The sequence below is a fragment of the Schistocerca americana genome, chromosome 2, assembly GCF_021461395.2.
Source record: "Schistocerca americana isolate TAMUIC-IGC-003095 chromosome 2, iqSchAmer2.1, whole genome shotgun sequence".
Taxonomy (NCBI): Eukaryota; Metazoa; Arthropoda; class Insecta; order Orthoptera; family Acrididae; genus Schistocerca; species Schistocerca americana.
The window spans coordinates 254319556-254339057 of record NC_060120.1 but is presented as its reverse complement, the minus strand read 5'-3'; positions in this window follow the sequence as shown (position 1 = coordinate 254339057).

The window sequence follows — 19502 nt, the reverse complement described above, 5'->3', positions numbered from 1 at the left end:
GTATAGAATATATACAAGGATATTGGACATGGTTAGGTATTTACAAGATAAAATACAGTTTGTATTGCAATCCTAAGGACTAGATATTGAAGTAATTTAGATTCATACATACAACAAACATTACAGGCAACATACAAAGCAAAATATTAATAATGCATCTTTATTTTTGTTGTTTGGCTTTTATATATTCTGTCAGACTGTAAAAGCAATGATCAATTAAATATGCCTTTACTTCAGCCTTAAAACTACAGAGTTTACCTATTGATTTAATATGGTTAGGTAGATTATTGAAAATCTTTATCCCAGTATGTATTGTGCCTTTTTGGCACAATGATGTTCTCACCTGTTTCACATGAAGGTCAGATTTTCGCCTTGTATTGTGTGCATGTATATCTTCATTTTTTAATAAGATATCTGGGTGTCTATCGATATATTGTTTGATGAAAACTGATGTGTCGTAGATAAAAATGAAAGGAAGAGGAAGAACTGACAGTTTTTGGAATATGGGTCTGCAAGATTTCGTATTGTTTACCCCTTCAATAATTCTTAGTATTCTCTTTTGCATCCTGAAAAGTTTAATATTTGTTGTTGTACTGCCCAGAAGATTATGCCATATTTAATTACAGAATGCACATAGGAGTAGTATACATTTAACAGGCTGGCTTTGCTGCAACAAGTTTTTAAGATCCGTATCATGTAACAGGTTTTGCTTAGTTTTCTTTGCAAATATTCGATGTGTACCTCCCATTTTGTGTTGTTCTGGAGCCAGAGTCCCAGAAATTTAGTGCTGTCAGCACTTTCAAGAACTCTGTCCTTAAGTTCTATTTCTATGTTTGGGTGGTGTCTTCCTTTTACATTTTAAAAGTTCAGTGCTACTGTCTTTTCTTGGTTTATAATTAGCTTGTTGTAGCTGAACCACTGTTCTACACTGTTCATTGTTTGGATAGCGGAGTCTTTAAGTTTTTCTTCTGTTTTACCACTAATAAGGAAGCTTGTATCATCTGCAAATTGGAGGGTAGTTTGGCAATACTTGTTGTACATAAGATCATTGACATACAGGAGAAACAGAATGGGTCCTAATACTGATTCTTGAGGGACGCCATATTTCACATTTTCATATCCTGAATAGTAGTTGCTGATTTTGTTTTGGTCAGTATATTGCATTTCAACCACTTGTTTGCGACCACATAGGTATGTCTTGAGCCACTCATTGGATATACCTCTAATTCCTAATTGGTCAAGCTTCTGCAGTAGGGCATTATGGTCAATGATGTCAAAAGCTTTAGATAAATCAAGACATATGCCTGTCACAAACTCACTTGCATCCAGTTTAGTATAGATTTCATTAAGAAATTCAAATATTACACTTTTAGTTGAATAGCCTTTCCTGAAGCCATGCTGTGAAGGAGAGAGAATTTTATTTTTATTTAGGAAATCACACAATCTCTTATAAAAAACTTTTTCTAAAATTTTTGAAAATACAGACAGTAGGGCTATTGGTCTATACTTTGAAACACATTCTAGATTTCCTTTTTTGAACAGTGGTTTGAGTTTTGCTGTTTTTAAGCACGAAGGGAAGGTTCCTGATGCCAGTGAGCTGTTGCACAAGTGTGTCAAGTGTTCAGCTAAGGCAAGACAGCATTTTTTAATAATTGCATCTGGTATTCCATCAATTCCACATGAGTACCCTGTTTTCAAGGTTTTTGTAACTGATAAAATTTCTTCAGTATTTGTGGGTGAAAGGAACAAAGATGTAGACACATTTCTCACACTATTGGATGATGGAGGTGATATTTTGTTGTGTTCTTCCAGTCCACTCACCAACTGTTCACTTATGTTTGCAAAATATTTGTTGAAGGTCCCTGCAATTTCTGTTGGGCAAGAAATCATTTGTCATTCATAACATAAGTTCATATTTTTATATTGTTTAGTTTCACTTGTTTGATTTTTTATAACTTCCCATGTAGCTTTAGATTTGTTTTTTGAATTTTCAATGTATTTGTCATTTGCCATTGTTTTAGCTTTCCTTACAACATTTTTGAGGATCCTCTTGTAATTCTTCAGGTACAAATGAAATTCGTGAGGCATGTTCTGTGACTTTGCTATATCATGTAATCTTCTTTTCTCTGCACAAGAGATTCTAATACCTGTTGTAATCCATTTGTTCTTTTTGAAGTTAGATTGACTTTTTTTTTATGGAAATGCAGCTTCAAAGTATGACATGAAGATTTCCATGAATTTTTCAAACTTTTTGTTAGTATTTTCACAAGTATACACTTCATACCAAGTTTCTTGACTTCGTCTCTGTACAAAAAGGTTTATTTGTGTGTTAGTGAATTTCCTTGCTTCTTTTACAAGTTCCTCTTTCTCCGTTGTTTCACTTGGGGTGTGCAAAGCAATAAACTGTGCATAGTGATCACTGAAGCCAGTATTAAGATTTCCGACACAGAAATTGTGATTTACATTTGTGTTTATTAATATCTGATCAATTGTTGAGCTAGTTGTTGGTTTAACTCTTGTAGGAGAGTCTATGGTGGCTTTTATGTTATATGTTTCCAGTAGGGTCATCAAGCTTTGCTGGTCTTTTGAGAATTCTTGAAAATCAATATTAAAATCTCCACATATGATCACTGTTTTGTTGAAGTTTTTTATAGTATTTAAAGCTGCTTCTAGTTGATGACAGAAATCATTTAAGTTCCCATCAGGGCTCCTATATACACAGATGATTATTAATTTTACAGCAAAGAGTTCAACTGCAGATACTTCAAAAACTTTCTCTTCAGCTAACAGTTCAATGGGTTTTATGTTTACAATAGTCAATGCCACTTTTAACAAATATACATGACCCTCCATGACTGGATGTAATTCTAGAACATGATGATGAAAGATTGAAGTCTGCAAGTTTTGTGACTGACATTGCATCTTTAGGCAGCCAGTGTTCAGTTATACACATTACAGAAGCATGTTTTAGCTCATCAGTACATAAAATTTCAACTTCACTTAATTTGTTTAGCAATGATTGGACATTTTGATAAATCAGGATGAAATTAAAGGATTTGTTAGGCTTTGGCATATTCTTAGACTTTGGCATATTTAATTGATCACTTACCTTTACCTTGTCAATAAAAAAATCATTCAGGTGTGCTGGAAGTACAGCTTTTCTTTTCCCGACTGCACCTAATCTTCTATTATCATCTGCAGCAGAACTTTCTTCTGTATCTGGCTCCCCTGGTGTTCAGCTGCTGATCCTACTGTTGATAATATTGCTGCTGGTGTTAGAGCTGGGTCTGCAATTAGTAGAGCTGTTACTGCACTCATTGTTGTTGCTGTGCCTGAATATTGGAGGCACCTTGTTCCTTCGTTTGTTGTTGATGTTGGTGAGTGAGGTCTTGCTGGCGTTGTTTCCTTTGAATATTTGAGGGGCCAATCCAGCATGATTTTACTTTTGAATGTTTGATGCCTCTTGATGATAATTTCTTCAATTTTTCTGATGAACAGTTTTTTCCCCATGTTGTAACGTGCAATCCATGTAATGTGTGGAATCTGCGCCAAATAATGTTAACATTTACGTTTTCTACATTTCTGAAATGTTTGCAAAGTAATGAAATTTGTTGGTTGGCATTGATTATTTCTTTATTTACGCATGACCAAGACAGCAAGTCATGCCGATATGGGATGTTCAGCACTAAATCATTTGTGTGTGTCAACTGTCGTAAGCATCTTTTTAGTTCTTGTTTTGCTTTGTGTGTTTCGTTTTTATATACGCCATTTGACCCACCAATTAGCACAACAAAGTCTTCAGAGGATAAGTCAGCAATGTCTGTGGATCGTACATGATTGCAAACTTCTGACATAGAAGCACCAGGCTTTATGTAAGCGATTGTTTGTACAATGGAATGACCGTTCAGAAGGCGAGCCATTTCACTGCCACCTATGTTGCTCCATTTTTCACTTCCTCATGCTTTTCTTTGCGTCTTCTGTTATCTTTTTAAGAGTTTTATTTTCCCTCAAACTATTCTGCAATATAAAGGATGATTCCTTAAAAAAGTATACCAACAAGAAATAGGGAATGTTGTAGTGAATATTTTGAAATAGGGAATGAGGGGCATGTAACTCTCTCATTTATCTACCACATTTATAAATTAGGCTGTTGCAACATGCATGCTCCAAAGGCAGGATTCTCCAGGCTCACAGTAAACAGCCATAATGAGTAACATAACTATGCCTTTGAGAGCTGCCAACTGCACATGCTGTGGCTCAAATAATGGCCAGCAGAATGTTTGAAGAGTGTATTGGTGAAACTTTAAGCTTCTTTAAAGTATGTTGCCAGCAGATTCTCACTCACATTAATTAATAACATGTCAACAGCAATCCTAAGCATAGCCAAATAAGGGCAATATAAGTAATACTATACTTTGGGAACTGTTAAGATGAAATAAACCTGCAAAACGTGATCCTTATGCCTCAAGTAGATATTGTAAATGGCAGGATTGTTTGAAACCATACTATTTTCTTAAAATCATTAAAATACAAGTATGATCATTGTCTATGACACATATTTTAAACCTGACACTCTCTAAAAGTAAAGAACAGAATCAAATTCAAATATGAGTCTTACTATGTAACTGCAAAGCATTATCGTGTCTGCCAGGCTCATTTTTGAAAGACTCTTATTACTGAAATTAAGTACAATTTTATTAAAGCTAGGAAACATGTTAGGCAGAAATTATAGTCAATATTTTACAAATAATCCACTAAAATGTAAAAAGTAGTGTTATATTTACATATCTGACTATTTTCATTGTGAATAAGACTGATGTGTAACAAGGTTCATATACTGGATACTGTAATTTTATTTTACTATTCATACAATGTCATTTACCGTTCTGCTTCATTGTGTTTTCAATGTATTTCTTTAATTTTCTGTTTTTAACAATCATGTCATTGTAGCAAAATGTATAAGGCCCATGCGGAACCACTGTGGCCCCCCAGTTTTGCTCAAATTTTCAAGGTGGCCTCTGTGCCAATCTGATTTGTAAATATGTAATAGATCCTTAAAGGCACACACTGAGCCAACATTGTACAGTTGTACCATGGATTCTCTTATTGCTGGAATGACTTCAACAAAGAAATAAACTACATTGAAACCCAACATAACATGTGGCAATAATTAATTTGGGTAATACTACCTACTTGGCCAATCTTTATTATACCAGGACTTCAACTTATTTCTTTTCTACAGCAACAACAGCAAGTCAACTATACAAATCAGATAGCTGAAGTTAAGTATTTGATCCTAGCCAAAAGAGCAAACATTTCAGTGCTATCTTAAAGGAATAAGAAATAAAGATTATACTTAGGAAATAACGCTATCAGGAGCATGTAATAGTGGACTTCTGAAATTTGATGTTTTCTCTTTGATACCATATCAGTACTATCAGGTGTCAACATGTTTGCTTTGTCAATGCAGATAATGTTCTTCATAGTTGCTTCCTTAAGAACTGAACTGTCTATACCAGAGATGGGCAGAGCAAATGTGGAATGGCAGGCGAGGCTGACCGTGAGTACCAATACGACTTACTGAATGCTTCAGCCCACAGTAGGAGGATTACTCTTTTTATTGAAACACAAACTGGCGCTAAGCATCTGTTTTGTAATGCTACTTTATTGGTGTGGAAGATGTTACTATTAGTTATAAAGTGTTATATGGCTTTGCCATTGACTTCACCACTTCTTTGTAATGCTTCTACAGGAAGAGGCACATGTTGTCCACAATGATGGTGCATTGAGAGTCAGCTATCATATAGCTCTTAAAATAGCTGAAACAGTGTGTCCTTCCAGCACTGGAGAATTTGTTTCTTGTTGCTGTTGCAATAATATTGTGTCCAGAAACTCTTCCGGTTCTGAAGCAGTTCCTCTTTCACAGGGAACAGTTTGCAGATGCATCGAAGAAATAGCAAACAACGTGGAAACGTACTGAAAGATAAGACTAAAGATCTTGTCTCTTTCTTTTGATTTTGAATGAAAGGAGGGTGTGACAGATGTTGCTCATATTGCAGTATTTGTGAGAGATATTGATGTTGAGTCCAGCTTGATGGAGGAACTCCTTGGTTTAGTGCCAATTCATGATACAGCTATTGCTGACGTCATATTTGGGCAAAACTTTCATTGATTGCGGGAGGTGGAGCTCCTGCAATGAATGGTCAAAAGTCTGTTGTTGTTGCTTTGAAAAGAAACAAGGTGAAAATAGAACTTAGGACTTCCCAGTAAGATTACATGTAGATGTAGTTTATAGATGTATAATAAAAAACACGTGTTCTTGTCTTATTACTTTGTGTCTGCGTTGTACTGTATTTGTGGCCAGTAAATTTAGTATTTTATTATCTTTTTCTTAATCCCTGTATATCCCCCTCCTCTGCATCCTGTTCTGTACTGAACTCAATGACAGAATTAGGAACATTTTGTATTGCTTATAATTGCTGTCAGGCTATGCAGTGAATTCTATATTGAACAATACTACACATGGATCTTGCCAAAAGCCGAGAAGCGATTCTTCTTAATGTTTTAGCTCTCAGGGGCACTCTGGGATGCTCTCTGGGTCACTCTGGGATGGTCTCTGGGACACACTGGGATTTTCTCTAGGCTTCTTTTTGATTGTCTTAGTTGTCTGACTTTACATAGCAGTGAATTACGACTTTACATAGTGAAAAGATTATTCTTTATTTATTTTTTGTCTCTGTATTGTGCCTATATCAAATTGCAGTTGGTCAGTCAATTCGCTGTCGTCTGCAAGTGTCTTCTGAATGTGTGTAACAACATTGACATTCGGCGCGGTGGCTAATGGGAGTGACCATAAAGGCAATTCTCATTTACGTTAACTCCCATAAGCTATTATGCCAATTGTCAGCCTTGTTTGTGCGAATATCACCTGCCTTTAGTTTTCCAAATGAAGATGGACTGATACAATCATGCTCAGAAGAAAGTGGAACATGAAGTACATGCTGGTTGCACAGGGGAAAAAAGTCAAAACTAAAATTTCACTCACAGGCAAACAAACGAAACCAATATGGCTCTTTTACAACCTAATAACTGATGTGCAAAGCCTTATGTGATAAGATGACCCATAAATGCATTCACGCTAGCATAAATTCATTTGCTTTTCATCATTACAGAATTGTTAAAAGCTATTATTACTTTTTCATGCGATGGCACTTCCGTTGCTTTCATTGAATGCAGCAGATGCAGCTCTTGCCATGATTGGTCAAATACAACACAAATGATGTATTGTATTGTAATTATGCATTGCATTGCCATACTATAATAATTACAACAATGCAAAGAATACAGAATCGATTAGAAACTGGAGCATCAGCTGCCAATTGTGTATTATTGGCACTTCAGTCCCATTCATAAGATAATGTGAATTGTGCGCACATCATTGCTGCATGGTGTGGTGCCCCTGGCCAGTGTCATGAACAGTTCATGTGCCAAGCCCTGGTCCACACATTTCTTGTTCCACAACAGGGATTCACAACATTATGTGTACCAATAAAGTATGCAGATCATCTGTGCAATATTTTTGTGTAGCTTGAGAAATATTTCTTTTTGTAATGAATGATACAATAGTGGCCTGTTTATAGAGCTGCAAGACCTGTCTTTCAGCAAAGTTGAATTCTGTATATTTATCACTTGTAACTGGGGTGATAGTACATTACATTACATTAGTACTTGGTCCATAGATCATGAATATGCTCCCACTGGAGGTTCGAGTCCTCCCTCGAGTATGGATGTGTGTGTGTTGTCTTTAGCGTAAGTTAGTTTAAGTAGTGTGTAAGTCTAGGGACCGATGACCTCAGCAGTTTGGTCACATAGGATTTCACAGACATTTGAACATCATGAATATGACATTATCATTATTATACATTTTTGCCCTTAAGACAGTGATTGAACTTGAATGTTACATGATTATTCAAATTTCCCCTTTTTTCCTATGTTTTCTTCTTCTTTTTCTCTTCCCAAAACCTGTTCATTCTTTGACAGTGTTCGTGTTTCCTTTGTTCTGTCCATATTTTCCCTAGTCTCTTCCTTTCTTTTATTTCAAAATTTCGTGTTCATAATTTTGTTCCTGAATTTCTCTCTTTCATCTATCATTTCTGTATTGATTCTTGCTTGTTTTAGGTCTTCTTCTATTTCATGAGACCAGTTTTGATTGAGCTATTAACTACATCAAAAATCCTCTTTGTGAGTCTGGTGTTGTTCATTCTTTGTTTGTGCCCAAAGAATATTAATCGATGTTTTCTGATTGTGTCTGTGAGTCTGTTTGTGTGTTCCTATAAGTTCTTTGGTTGGCCTCTTCATCCATATACCCTCTCTATGTATTGCTCCAAAAATTTTTGGAAAGATTTTATGTTCTATCTTTTGTCTGTGATGCCTGATGCCCCGATTCTGGTTGTTTCTGACATGTAGAGGGCTTCCGGTAGTACAAAGGTATTGTAGTCCCTGAGTTTCACCTGTCTTGAAAAGCGTCTTTTATTGTAGAGCATCCATGTGAGTTTGTACGCTTTCTGAAGTTTTTCTGTTTGTTCTGTACTGGATGCCTTGAATGATCCTCCTGTTTGTATATGAGGGTTGGAACTTTAATGGTGGCAATTATTTATTTACAGCTCGTACAAAATAGATATGTGTTTCAAAGTTTTACTGACCTTCAAAGTAATCACCAGCATTGTGTATAACCCATTGCCAGCGATGTGGAAGTCGTAGGACACTCTTAGCAGTGCCAGTTGTGTTGACAGTTCAAGTAGCGCGGTCTATTGCCTGATGAATTTGTAGCAGTTTTGAAGAGAACGCTGTGAAGTGTTTCCTTCAGTTTAGAAATCAAGTTGAACTCACGAGTGCTTAAGTCAGGGGAGTGCAGTGGGTGGTATAGCACATAGCAGCCCCATCAGTCAAACAAATCAGTAACAGCTTGCAGTGTACGTGCTAGAGCACTGTCCTGCAGTTTTGAAATGAATAATACGCCAAGAACTGCTCCCTTATTTGCATTCCCTATCTGGATAGAATTGATAAAACAATTGCTCCAGGTACAACTCCCTAGGTCCTCTCAACAACATGCCACAGGGCTGCACGTGGTCACATGATGCTCCACCTCGCACGAAATTCCACACAGAAATGCGACGAAAAGCGTATGAGCAGAGCAAGCACCAAGCATGGGCTGCCTACGTCATCGTAGCTGCGCATGCGCAGTACAGCCTGTTGTCTGGCGCTGTCTGGCAACTGTTCAAATGAACCTTCTTTAAAAACAGTCATACTGTGAAATCAAAGCAGTCTGTATATTGTAATATCTCTGAGAGAGAACATCTCTGGCACTGTTGTATTTGAAAAACTGCAATCTTTGTGTCAACTTCACATGTAGCAAATACTTTTTAAATGCTGCATATATTTTGCAATATTTCAAAAATACAATCCTGCAACTTCGCAACAAAACTGCGTGCAATTTTCGATGTAACTACTACAACCTATTAATCTCAGATATCTGTTTACTCTGTATTTCATTGTTTGTAGGTTAGTTATGTTCACATGGGGCACTTCTAACACTGTTTTCTACCATAGGGCACCAACACACCAAGAATATTTCACTACAGTGGAAGAATAAAAATCAAAAACTGACAATTATGTAAAGTGCATCTTGTAAATCTTGAGAACAGCTATATGATGATGAACATGTCAGTTCAGAACTGGTTATGACGCTATTTACTTAAACAAATAGCCGTATTAATAGTGGCTGGTTGCTGTCTTTTTCTTTGTAATAATCAACCTACATTAATTCCAAAGTAATTAACAGTTTTGTCAAAAGTATTGTTTGTGTGACTTTATTTGTTAAGTTCACCATTTAAACAAATAATTCGTCCTAACTCTTGCAGCAGAAGAAACTGTTAAAAAGAACAAATGTTTCGATGTATTCAGTTAATTTAATAAGTTAAATTTTAATTGTAATTTCTGTAAATTTAACTTTAAACAATGTGTAGTTTCAGCGCCTATTATTGTGATGATATATAAGGGACCAATTTTTAGTTACTAGTCAGTCAGACCACGGCCGAGTTTCAGACAAGGAACGTGTGTTGGTTAGAACAACAACAATGCTTCAACTCAACTGAGGAATAAGTGTTAAACAATTAGGCCATGTGTTAAAACACTGACAGTGTCTGCTCCATACATACCTCATTATTCTTTAAGAACTGTGAACTTTGTGGACATGTTTGTACTGCTCGTAGATGATCAACAGAAAACTATTGCAGCAGTATGTGGAGGTTCACCTGCAAACTATTAATGAGGCTTATGGAAAGTTTAAACAATAGTGCACTGGCCATACATATATAACTGTGTATTATTGGGGGTTGTGTAAACAGTGAAAGTAAAAGACTGTGCAATGCAACTGTGCATATGTTGGCTAGATTATTTACAGTAGTCAGAGTAAAAATTACAAATCCCATTTTTCAGCCAGTGTAGCAACGCAGTATGATGACACCAAGGACAACAAACGAAGAAATAAAAGCAGGTGGAACTGCTACACAAAGACTGTGTTTTATTGGCAGAACACTTACTCCCAAACCTCCCACTGTTCATATACTTTTGATGAAAAGTCAATAAATAAAGAAAAGAAGAATCATTTGAGTACTCTGTCGATTTATCATGAAGATGTGGACATTAACTATAAGTATTCAAGATGCTGAATGAAACAGGACTTTGGACACTGATGCCATATTTAAAGTTAAGTGCTCTTTCTGTGATAACACTCTTTACAAGAAAAGATAATTTTGCATGAAAAAATAGTCTTTAACACTAAAAGTGCCTGCTGACAATTTATGTGTGTTTTATACAGAGTCCTTTGAGATTATTATACATGTGGGCATCAGCTGGGATTTAACACAACAACTGTCGTGTGGCAGTGAGGACCACAGCAGTGGCTCTTCTGCTGACCTCATGGCACTCAATGTGTTAAAGATTACAGAATTAGTTAATATCATTATATTTTTCAACAGTACATCATTATACTATAATTGAAAATAATGAAAAACAGCAATAAATTTCTTTCAAGGGTAGACTGGTTGGTTGATTTAGAGGAGGGGACCAAACAGTGAAGTCATTGGACCCATTGGACTAGGGAAGAATGGCGAAGGAAGTTGGCCGTACTCTTTCAAAGGAACCATCCCAGCATTTGCCTGAAACGATTTAGGGAAATCACTGAAAACCTAAATCAGGATGGCCAGACACTGGTTTTGAACTGTCATCCTCCCAAATGTAAGTCCAGTGTGCTAACCACTGCACCACCTCGCTTGGTTTCAATGGTGGAAGGTAACCTTGAAGTTAATATTAAAAAGATAGCACAACTTAAAACATGTGTGAGAACTGAACCCAATAGTTTAGGGATTACAGTGGACAGTTCTGTAAAAGGAAAAGACCATAATGAAGAAGATAATAACTTGCTTGTATGAAAAGAACGTTTTTTCTGATAGTCATCATAACAAAATTTTGAACAGCTGTAGGGCTACATAATGTAGACTACTTATTGTACAAAATAATCAACTATTAAGATAAAAATAAAGTGAAAGGCTGGCAGAGCTACTATTGATAGTATCTTGTTTTTGACTAGATCTAGATCTAGGATGGGTTGCACAAATGACCTCTACATGGTTTACTTTGTAGATGAGCTACACTTTCCTAAAACTCTCCCAGTAAAGCGAAGTCAACCGTCTTTCAAAATTCCTACTTTAACAAATGTTTGAAAATTGATGAGACTTTTCTGTAGGAGGAGGTGTGTAAAGACAATGTTGTTAATAATATGTGCATGTACAAATTTATTATGAGGATTGTCAAAATGAAAATTAATGTTGTTTCTGTTCAGTATTTTCTTTTTGTCTTACACAGTACTGAAGTTACTAAATGAGACCAGATTCATCGGTAATCTACATCTACCTTTACACACATACTCTGCAAGCCACTGTATTGTCCATGCCAGAGGCTACCATGTACCATTACACCATTATCAGTCATTTTCTTACCCATTCCACTCTCAAACAAAGCGAGAAAAAGAAAGTCTATTTGCCTACACACAAATCCTAATTTCTCTTATTTCATCTTAGCAGTCCTTACATGAAAGGTAGCAGTAGAATTGTTCTGCAGGTGCCTGCTCTCTGAACTTTGTCAACAGTGTTTCATGAAAAGAATGTAGCCTTCCCTCCAGGCATTACACAGGGTCTCCAAAACACTGATATGCTAATTGAACCTACCTCAAGGATGGGTTGCACAAATGACCTCTACATGGTTTACTTTGTAGATGCGCTACACTTTCCTAAAACTCGCCCAGTAAAGCGAAGTCTACCATTCACCTTCTGTACTATCATCCTTACGTGCGTTCAATTTCATACTGCTCTGCACAGCTACGTCTGGATACTTGGTCCATATGATTATGTCAAGTAGCACACCACTAATATGGTATTCATTGCACCAAACAGAAATTCTGTATAAGCCACCCTGTATCCTTCTACAATCACTCAATGGCAATTCTTTCATGTACACTGACGAGTCATCAGCAGAGTCGCAGATTGCTGTTCATCCTGAGGAGGGTCAGATCAGAAAGCAAGATGGCGCGATTGAGAATGCGGCGTAGAGCGCCATAAAAATCGATATTTGTTCTGTGCGTAAGTGTGCTATCTTTGAGGAGAGGGCTTTGGAGAGCATGTTGGACGCTAACGGCAGTTAGCCTCTGGACTTGTATCTGTGTAGACGCTAAGTGTGAATAAATCTGTATATGAGAGAATTCTAGTTGTTTACCTACAACTATACCATATTCCCTCACTGGTGACCACGTTTTTGTGTAATACGCGTCAGAGTTACCGCCTGAAGGTTATTTACGCGCCTACTGCATCGGGTTTCTCCGCGATCGCGAGGGTCTCTGTTCAGCTCCAGACAATGGCCTTTCAGCATTCACCGCCGCCCGGATTCCAGCAACATCTCTCCAGCACTCCTGCCGTCGTAGTGGACATGCCGCAAGAATCTTCAGAATCCTTCAGCCAGAACATGCAGTGGAATTCATCGAGTGCCACCAGTTTCTTCCAACCGCCAACGGTCGTGGACTCTGGCTTTGTTAGCCTGGACCTTCCCATGTGTTCTCCACAGAGTGTTGGTCGGAACATTTCTACTCCTGTGTCGAACACACAATTCAATACAGTTCGAGGCGTCGAGCGAGGTTTTGCTACTTTGGAAAATCCAGTAGTAAATTCAAACTCGAATCAGTTCCCGCCACGTGCGTATCCTTCCGCGCCGGCTAGTCAACAGTTGTTCAATCTCCGCGACATACACCATGAGTTGGCCTCCACACAACAACGCCTCGCGGCACTACAAGCAGACAACTCGTCGGCTACAGACAAGGTCAGTCCGTGCCAATCTGGTGTTCCCGTGCCCGCGCACGTTAACGACAATGTTGTGAACTCTGTAAACTGTGGCAGCACCCCCTTTTGTAATGATAGGGTATGCCCGAGTGCTCATGCTCCTTGCGTTCCGAATGGAAAATTAACTTGCCAAGCTTGTGGCAATGAACTACGGCCATCTGCTGTCCGGCCACGCCCACTCATGCCTACAGCACTCGTAGCGGCACGGCCCGCTACCAAGAACCAGTGTACCATCCTCGCCCATGTTAACACGTGTGCGGCTTTTACGCAGCCTACGAGCGGGTGGCACACCTGTACTTCCGTGCCCTCAGCGCCACAGCTTGGCCCGTCCGCCACTGCCTGCTCCGCTTCACGGACATCTGACTATCGTGCCGCGCCACGTATTGCAGTAGTCACTAACGGCACAGTTCATCGGTTATGTCTAACCGATGGGCCGCCCATATCGCAACGTCCACGCCGCCTCAAGCCGGAATTTATGAAAATTGCAAAAGAACAATTGGACGATCTGTTACAAAAGGGAATAATTGAACCTTCTTCCGGTTGCTGGGCTAGTGCTATCCTGTTTGACCAAAAGAAAGACGGTACTTGGCGTATGGTCGGAGGCTATAGGCGTTTAAATGCCCGCACCATCATTGATAAATATCCGGTCCCACACATCGCAGATTTCAATCATGCGCTTGCAGATGCAAAGTACTTCTCTGTTTTGGACTGTAAGCACGCATTTCATCAGATTCCTATGGCTCCGGAGGACATTGAAAAGACTACCATAACCATTCCCTTCGGGCTGTTCCAGTACAAATTTATGCCATTTGGGTTGAAAAATGCACCCCAAACACGGCAGCGTTTCATCAATCAAACTTTATCCCACCTAGACTTTTGTTTCGTATATATGGACGACATATTGGTTTTTGCTTCTACTTTAGAACAGAGTGAGGAGCGTGTTCAAGTCGTGACAGATATTTTAGCAGCCGCTGGTATTGAACTGAACAATAAAAAGACTCAATTGCACCAGTCATCTGTCACATTCCTAAGTTATGTTGTGTCATCGGACGGTCTGACACCACTACAGGACAAGATCAAGCCTGTTCTCGAGATGCTACGCCCTCAGACCTACAGGGAATTATGCAGGTTCATTGGAACAGTTAATTATTACCGGAAACATCTGCCAGCCGCTTCTGCGGTGCAGGCTCCTCTCACAGATGCTCTCGCTGGCCCACAAACTTCTGGCACCCGCCAGGTACCATGGACACCAGACATGGACAAGCCATTTAATGAACTCAAACAGCTGTTGGCCTCCGCTGTCACTATTGCTCACCCACGGGCGGACGCCACAATGTTTATCACTACTGACGCTAGTGACAATGCTATCAGCGCAGTACTGAGTCAGACATACAACGATGTTACGACCCCCCTGCAGTTTTTCTCAAAAAAGCTAAACAACGCGCAGAAGAAATACTCAGCATTTGACAGAGAACTACTACTGGTAGTTTACGAGACCATAAGACACTTCAGAACTGGTGTTGAGGGACGAGATTTCTATGTGCTCACTGATCACAAGCCGTTGGTTCCTGCCATAAAAAATCCTGCGGCTGATCCGCCCCCACGACGCTTTCGTCACATCGATTACATCTTGCAATTTACAAATGACATTCGCTACATCCGAGGAGCGGACAATGTGGTCGCTGATTTTCTCTCGCGTGTTGGTGCTGTCACAACCTTAATTGACTTAACGGACCTACCTCGGTTGCAATTGGCAGACCCCATACCATGCGGTTAATTTCAGACCACAGCTCCTCTCTCCAACTGGTACGATCTACTTTCCCTGGCATATCTGACTTAGTGTGGTGTGATGAATCGACTGGTATGTTGTGGCCATTCATTCCTAAGCCCCTTCAACGCCAGGTCTTTGACAAACTACACACATTAGCACACCCGGTGTCAAAGCCTCCACCCGTCTGGTAGCTGAACGGTTTGTCTGGAGAAACATGCGCCGTGACTGTCAGTCTTGGGCAAGGGCATGCATGGTGTGTCAACAGAACAAAGTTTCCAGGCACACTTCTCCACCCTTTGGCTGTTTTGCCCAACCTCCAGGCCAGTTTCACCATGTTCATGTCGACCTCGTAGGCCCTTTGCCCCCCTCCGAGGGTTTCCGTTACTTGTTTACAGCTATTGACAGGATGACTCGGTGGGCTGAGGCTGTGCCTATTCCGAACATTACCTCTGAGACAGTAAGTCGAGCATTCTTAGATTCGTGGATCTCTAGATTTGGCTCACCTGTTTACCTCACCACTGACCAGGGGCGACAATTCGAGTCTTCAGTTTTCTCTGACTCATGTAAAATGTGTGGTATTGTCAAAATTCATACTTCTGCATACCACCCCCAAAGCAATGGGCTTGTCGAGCGATGGCATCGCACCCTGAAGTCTGCCCTGCGTTGCCATGACTCACTATGGACAGAGGCACTGCCTTTCGTGCTTCTTGGCCTTCGTGCGACTTTCAAGGAAGACCTCAAGGGGTCCATAGCCGAGTTTGTATATGGCCAACCTCTGGATTTGCCTGGAGAATTAGTCACTCCGACCCCACTTCCACGGCCCTCTGAACTCCCTTCACTTCTCGAGCGGGTGCGCTTGCACTGCAGCAAAATTCAGCCACCACCTCCAGCTGCTTATACACCTCCGCGCGTGTACGTACCGCGCACGCTAGACTCTTGTGAGTACGTGTTTCTCAGAGATGACTCAGTCAAAGCCCCGCTTCAGTCACCCTACACAGGTCCTTACAAGGTCGTCAAACGCTCTGAGAATAACATGGATCTCCTCATAAAAGACTCTGTAACCACGGTCTCACTCAACCGAGTGAAACCAGCTTTCATTGAGCCTCAGGTGAACCTCCCTGATTCTGCCCCTATTTCTCCCACTCCTGCTTCGAGCGGCCATCCATCTTCCCACACCATGCATTTGGGTATTGATTTTCCACAGCGTGTTTCTCTGCCGAGCACTGCTCCTTCTCCGCGTTCATCTAATTCGAGTGGCCAATCTTTTCGGGGCTTCACTCCTCACAGCCCTCGCAGTCGAACTGCCAACCACTCGGATTCTACCATTGTGTTACCATCTTTGTGTGACAGCTCTTTGTCACGCCGTTCAACACACGCTGGCTCCTCGTTGCCTTCGGTCACGCTCCCTCGTCTGTCAGCTGATCGCCCGAGGTTGTCTCCTGCACAGTCTAGTGCACCTGCCACCCCCCTCTTAGCAGATGCTTCCCCCTGCCATGGCTTTCCCACACCTCCCTGCCTCCCTACCATTGCTCGTACAGGTGCCATCCAAGAATTCACAACACATGTGCACCCTGATGACATACATAAATTATCTGTTGTCGTAGATGGCGATACAGTGTGTGTGGTACTCGCGTGTGACAATATTGAGGGAGGAAGTGCAGAATCCCGTGTGGTGCGCCGCTTTAAATTGAGCAGAAGTGCTGCGTGTGGCAATTTGCGTGCCTTTGTTACGCCTTCTGGCAAGGTGATTCTCCGCCTGCCGGCTGACGAAGTGCTACACCTTCACTCCAGGACGGGACGTCGTCTTCAGCCGCCGGCGTCGCTTGCTGACTTCACCGTCGAGGTACCGGGCTGTATCTGTGTAGACGCTAAGTGTGAATAAATCTGTATATGAGAGAATTCTAGTTGTTTACCCACAACTATACCATATTCCCTCAAGAAGTTTAGTGAATTTGTGCCTCCAGTTATTTCGAATTTTCAAATGTTATCCGGCATCAATAGCAATAAGATGATCAACAAAAGTGCTTCGCAAAGTTTCAAGTCTAGTGCCACGCAAAAAACTTGCAGTGAAAAATCATCCAGATCAAAATGTAAGTGTGTAACATGTGGAGTCCATCCTGACAAAGCAAAACTAGTTGAAACTATTAATTCGTTGCACGAAATTGTGCGCAGATCCTTGGCAGAAAACAAAGTGTTAGCTAATAGACTCAAATGTCTTGAAAATGATCATAGAAAACTAAAAACCGCCGTGCAGGGCGTAAGTGAATTCGACAGAAATAAAGTGTACACAGTGACCGAAGATTCCGTCGCCATTTCAAGTTTTCCAACACATTCTGTGTGTACCGGTAACGCTAACCATAGCACAATCATTTCGTCGTCTTTAGTAATAAATTCTCCTGCCGTGCTCCAAAAAACGGTAGGCCTACCTACAAAAGATCAAATAGAGCACCATCTGAAAAAAAGCCTGTTATTAAGCAAAATGTGGAACCTCGCCAGCCAAAACCATGACTCGTAAACAGAAGCAAGGTATATTCAAGATTCAAGACGACAGTTAATTTAACTAACACCACAAATGCAGCAAGAAGGATAAACGTATGTTTAATGGGTGATAGTCATCTTAGAGGCCTTGCACACGAAATAAAAAGCGTAAACAGTGAAGTGAATGCTTCAGGTATTATTAAAACTGGCGCTCGTCTTGACCAAGTGCTTTCAACTGTAAACAATATCTCTCGAAAGACAATGAAGGAAGACTTCATTGTAATATGTGGTGGTGCGAATGACGTCACACACAACAATGGTTTGCATGCTGTTAATGCCCTAAAATCTGCTCTAAACCATCTAAATGACTCAAACGTCATTGTTCTCAATATTCCACACAGGTATGACTTGCCTCAATTCTCGTGTGTAAACAGGGCAATAGCATATACAAACAGTCAATATGCAGAAATTTGCAACCGTTACGCAAATATACAAATGGTTAACGTACAACATTTTAGTAGAGATCTTTACACCACTCACGCCTTCACCTCAATCGGCGCGGAAAAAGTCACTTAGCGTCCATTATTTGTGAAATCGTCGTAAATGCTAGGAACAACGTATACTCAAAACACACACATTCGAAGAATGAGTGCTCCACAACACAAGAAGACTGCAGCAATGGGTACAGACAGACGATATTGGACAAATGGCTGCAGAAAACACCAGGTTAAGCTGATTCTTCCCAGGCTCCCCGTACATGGAAACAGACCAACTTGAATCAATGGATAGTGAAAAATACCAAACCCACTCTGTCAACTGATATTTCTTTTTTAGGGATAAATGTATAAGTGGTTCTGGTAGGGTGACATGTCCATCAAGCGTTCAACAATCCAAGCTCACTTTCAAATTAATTCAGCAGAACTTTCAAAGTCTTGGCAATAAGCACAACGAGTTGGATACCATTGCAGCAATTGATAACCCTGATGTTTTAGTTATAAGCGAACACTGGTACACACAGATGAGCTAATTAGTGTATGTAAGCCACTTTCCATGATCTTTTGCTCTGCCTTCAGTAGAAAAGAGAAACGTGGTGGTGGGGTAGCTATCTTTGCAGCCAGTGGTAGTAATTATAGTGTATAGATGTAAGTGCTTTCAGCATTGAGGGTGTAATAGAACTAGCAGCAATTAATTATAAGTGGGGGAAAGAGAACTTAATTATTATAGGCCTATACAGACCCCATCTGGTAGCCTATATAGTTTCTTTGATGTTCTTAATGACCTGCTTGTTGACATTGACAGTAAACACTGCAATAAAAATGGCTGGGTTAATATAATACTAACTGGAGATATAAACATTGACTTCCTGTCCAATGACTCTGTGTCTAAAAAACTAATGCTAATACTAGCTCAATTTAACTTAGCATTTCTGATAAACGAGCCCACTAGAGAGGTCAATAGTGTAAAATCATGCATTGACAACATTATAACTAACATGTCCCACTTTACATGCAGTGCATCAGTTCTGAAGCTTGCCATTTCTGACCACCACGCAGTACAGGTATTGATAGAAGCTGAAAATCTTCATGTCAATAGAAAAGAGAAACAATATGTGACAAAAAGAATGACCAATGATGACAATGTTAAAGATTTCAACAGTTTGCTAAAAAGCCTACAATGGGGTGAAAAAAAAAAAAAAAAACAGCATTACTTTCAGTGAGTTTTCATCAGATTTTTATTATTGCTTCAATGTCTCATGTCCAAAAATGACCTTTACAGTAAATGACTGCAAAAAGATACAAAAAAAT